Source organism: Arachis duranensis, chromosome 4, assembly GCF_000817695.3.
Source record: "Arachis duranensis cultivar V14167 chromosome 4, aradu.V14167.gnm2.J7QH, whole genome shotgun sequence".
Taxonomy (NCBI): Eukaryota; Viridiplantae; Streptophyta; class Magnoliopsida; order Fabales; family Fabaceae; genus Arachis; species Arachis duranensis.
The window spans coordinates 72447636-72452512 of record NC_029775.3 but is presented as its reverse complement, the minus strand read 5'-3'; the positions used below and the strand labels follow the sequence as shown (position 1 = coordinate 72452512).

The 4877-nt window shown below is 40.2% G+C and overlaps 1 non-coding gene across 1 annotated transcript; it reads left to right on the top strand.

Moving 5' to 3' along the window:
- The first annotated feature begins 2640 nt into the window (after positions 1-2640).
- LOC127747182 (small nucleolar RNA R71) lies at positions 2641-2747 on the top strand. Its single transcript, XR_008008986.1, has one exon. It is a non-coding gene; the product is annotated as a small nucleolar RNA R71 (small nucleolar RNA).
- The last annotated feature ends 2130 nt before the right edge of the window (positions 2748-4877 follow it).

Genomic DNA, 4877 nt, shown 5'->3' with positions numbered 1-4877 from the left:
CGAATAAAGTATGGACTATTATATATTGCTAGAAAGCTCTGGATGTCTACTTTCCAACGCCGTTGAGAACGCGCCAATTGGAGTTCTGTAGCTCCAGAAAATACATTTCGAGGGCAGGGAGGTCAGATTCCAACAGCATCAGCAGTCCTTTTGTCAGCCTTTTTCAGAGTTTTGCTCAAGTCCCTCAATTTCAGCCAGAATTTACCTGAAATCACAGAAAAACACACAAACTCATAGTAAAGTCCAGAAATGTGAATTTAACATAAAAACTAATGAAAACATCCCTAAAAGTAGCTCAAACTTACTAAAAACTACCTAAAAACAATGCCAAAAAGCGTATAAATTATCCGCTCATCATGTGCCTTGAACACCAAACTTATCATGTACTATATGCTGCATGTAGGGGGTCTTATATTGTTTGTCGAAGTTAATTTAGAATCCATGAACTTTGCTTTATTACTACTATTAGAGATTAAAGAGAGAGGGTGTAGAACATGGGTTGCCTCCCATGAAGCGCTTCTTTAGCGTCATTAGCTTGATGTTTGGTCCTTGTCAAGGTGGTTGGTAGTGCTTAAAATCTTCTCCCCTTGAAGTGAACATATTTCCATTGGCTTTGTTGAGAAGTTTCACATGTTCCAGAGATAAGATTTTGTTGATGGTGTATACTGGAGGCAGCTGAGATGGAATGGTAGGGAGATGAGGTGGTATAGGTGGGAAGTAGGCAGAAACCACTTCATCTCCTAGAGAGAAACCTTCTGTAGGGATTTTTTTGTTTTTCCATCCCCTTGGGACTTTTTTCTTGTATCCTTTGATGTCGCTTTCCTACTTGTGGTTTTCCCTTTGAGGGAAGTTTTGTTTCTTGTCTCATACGACTCTGGTGGGTCTGGTTCCTTTTGGATTGCACTTGGTTGATGTTCTTTCTGATCACATTGGTTGTTAACCACAGGAGTTCTTAGGGATAGTGCTTGAGCTCCCTTGTTTGACTTTTCCTTCAGCTCTTTGTTATCATGATCTGCTTCTTGTGAGAGTTTGAAAACATTGAAGGTGAGCTGTTCATCATGTATTCTCAGTATTAGCTCTCCTCGTTCCACATCTATAAGTGCTCTGGCTGTGGCTAAGAATGGCCTTCCCAGAATGATGGGGTGAATAGGATTCTCATCCATTTCCAAGATGACAAGGTCTGTGGGGAGGAAGTAGTTCCCAACCTTCACTAACACATTCTCAACCACTCCTATTGCCTGTTTTTGAGTTTTGTCAGCCAATTTGATGATTACATCTGTGGGTGTTAGCTCATTAATTTGAAGCTTTTTCATGAGGGATAGAGGCATTAGGTTAATACTTGCTCCCTGGTCACAGAGTCCCTTATCAATCATTGTTTCTTCTATAGCACAGGGAATGTGAAAACTCACTGGATCCTTCTTCTTTATGGGTGGCCCTGTTTGAATGAGAGCACTGCAATCCCTGTTCATCTTTATTATTTGTCCACCCTTCAATGAACTCTTTCTGGCTAGTAGCTCCTTTATATACTTGATGTAGGAGGGCATTTGTTGGAGGGCCTTAATGAATGGTATATTTACATCAAGAGATGCAAACATGTTGAGGAACCTTGAATACATTCTCCCTGCCACACCACCCTTAAGCCTTTGGGGAAAGGGTGCATATGAGTTCAGTATCTCCCTTTTCTTTAGCTCTTCCTTGAGTGTGAGTTGGGGTGCATGGTTTCTTTCTTCATGGTTTCCCTTTGGACTATCTTGGAGGTGTTCTACTTCCTCCATACTACTCTCATCACTTGTGGTGATCATCTTACATTCTTCCCACCTTACTTTCTTTGTTTCTCCTCTTGGATTATTCTCTGTGTCACTTGGAAAACCATCAGTGGGTTTGGGAATCTGTTGAGATAAATACCCTACTTGGGACTCTAGTCTTTTGATGGTTTCCTCTTGGTTTTTTATATTGGCTCGCACTTCATCCTTGAACACCTTGTTGTCTTGAACTTCTCTACATATGTCTTCAAGTAGAGTCTCAATTTTGGAAAGCCTATCTTCATTTAGTGATGGTGGGCTGAGATTAGGTGGTTGAGAATTGTGATTAGGTGAGTGTTGATAGGATCTCTGTGAGGTATGTTGGTGAGTTGCATTGTTATTGGGATTGTGGTTGTGGCGTCTCTGATCTTGGCCTTGGTCTTGTTAATTCCCCCACCCAAAGTTAGGGTGATTTCTCCATCCAGAGTTGTAAGTTTTGGAGTATGGATCATGGATTTGTCTTGGTGAGTTTCCAACATAGTTGGCTTGTTCCCAGTCGGCTTCTTCTCATATATTTACTCTTTCTTGAGCTGGTGATGAAGTGATGACTGCAGCAACTTGGTTTCCTTCCACCTTCTTGGTAAGATCTGCTAGTTGCTTGGTGATCATCTTATTTTGAGCCAGCAATACATCCATGTGTTTCAGCTCCATTACTCCTCGGGTGTTGCTTCTTTCAGAAGCATAGAAGTAGTCATTCTCAGCTACCATCTCAATGACATCTATGACTTCTTCAATGGTTTTCTTCTTGTTTAGAGAGCCCTCTGATGAATGGTCTACAACCTTCTTTGACTCATAAGAAAGACCTTCATAGAAAATGTGAAGTTGAACCCATTCATTGAACATATCTGGTGGGCATCTTCTTGTTAAGTCCTTGAACCTCTCCCATGCCTTATAGAGAGTTTCACCATCTTGTTGCCTGAAAGTTTGCATCTCAGCTCTCATCCTGTTAATTCTTTAAGGAGGGTAGAATCTTGCCAAAAACTTGTTTACCACATCTTCCCAATTTGTTAAGCTCTCCTTTGGGAAAGACTCCAGCCACTTGGATGCCTTGTCCCTGAGTGAAAAAGGGAACAAAAGCAGCCTATAGACATCTGAGTGGACTCCATTAGACTTCATAGTGTCACAAATTCTCAGGAATATGGTTAGATGTTGATTGGGGTCTTCTTTGGCACTTCCTCCAAATGAGCAGTTGTTCTGAACAAGGGTGATGAGCTGGGGTTTTAGTTCAAAGTTGTTGGCATGTATGGTGGGCTTTTGGATGCTACTTCCACAGTTTCCTGGGTTTGGATTAATGTAAGAGCCTAGAACTCTCCTCTCTTGGCCAGCATGATTAACAGGGCCTTCTCTGGCATGGTTGTGAGCTTCTCCTTCTTGATTGTTTTCCAAATTCTCCTCCATATTTGTTTCAAAATACTCTTCCTCTTCCTCAACACCAACAATTCCTTTCCGTCTTGCTTCCCTCTTTAGTCTCTAGAGGGTCCTTTCAGGTTCTAAATTGAAGGAAGTTGAAGCTCCCCCTCTTCTCCCTGTCATACAACTAACAAAGCACACAGCAAGAGATGAAATGAAGAGATTATTCTTGTTAGAGTGATTGTTAGTGTGAGTGGTGTAAATTATCAAACAGTTAGTGGGTTAATGAGCAGAATTGTAAATAATAACAAAGAAAAAAAGAAGACAGAGAGGGTATAGGGGATGAGGAAGAAACTTAACAAACTGAAGGTAAATGACCGAATAAAGTAAACAAACAAAAGAAAAATGCTCAATCTAGTGAACTTCTAACTTAATCATTATTGATACAAAATCAATCCCCGGTAATAAACTTGATGCACGAAAACTTGTCTCTCAACAAATTTCCCATTAGCAAGTATACTGAATTATCATCAAGTAAAAACTCACAATAGAGTGAGGTTGAATCCCTCAGGGATTGATTGGTCAAGCAACTTTATTTGGAAGGGTATGCTAGTTGAGCTAAACAGAATGTAGTTTGAGAATTGCAGAAAATTAAATGGCGGGAAAGTAAATAGCAGAAAATAAAGTGCAGAATCTTAAATGGGAATTTGGGAAAATGAGCATGGAAATAAATGGCAGAAAATAAAGAGAATGGGTAAGATCAGAAATGGGGAATTCATTAGGCTCAGGAGATGTTGTATTCTCCGGATCAAATTTATTTTCATCTCTTCCTCAATCAAAGCATCTATTGATCTCCTTGGCAATCTTAGGTGATTGGGTTCCAATTCCTTGGCAACCCAATCTCTCTAAGCTTGAACAATTGCCCAATTCCTTGATTTAATTGCTCATGGGAAGAGATGAAGTGTGATCACTGATTATACCACATCTATTTCCAAATCAAAGTGTTGGGAGGATTACATGTCACTATATCCGCCCAGACCCCAATTTGGTCCAACATGAGAAAGCATTTCTAGCATAATCTCCTCATCCCTTTTCCAAGGCTCAGAGGAGATCCAATTATGGAGAGTTTCTTTTCCAAGACAACTAACCAATTGAATTAAGATGGAAAGCTTTCTAGTAAATCAAAAGAGAAGAAAGAAGAAGAAGAATGAAAACTATAATTGATCCATCAAATTACAACAGAGCTCCCTAACCCAATGAAAGAGGTTTAGTTGTTCATAGCTCTAGAAATGGAAAATGGCAGAAAAGAATACATGGTTAGCTAAAAGTGCAGAAAAGTAAATATATAGAGGGTAGTTCTCTAAAGTGCCAAGCTTCTCAATAGTTCAAAACTACTCCTATATATACTACTCTTCTTGATCATCTAGTGAGTTCTCCAAGTCCTGGATGTGGGCCTTAGATCTTGAGTTGAAGCAGTTACAATCCTTAGTGGGCTCATCTTGCAGAAAAGTGTGAGTTAGGCATGGGCATTAGTGATGTTAACGTTAAGTGAAATTGGGGGTTCGAGAACATTAGTGGCAATCACCTTTTTCACTAACGTTCCAACCCCATATAGCCCACGTTAACTCCAACGTTAGTGGCACTAACGTGACAACTAACGTTGCCTTATGAACCTTCACAAGCGTTATTGGGACTCACCTTTCCCAATAACGTTGCCTTGTGCCC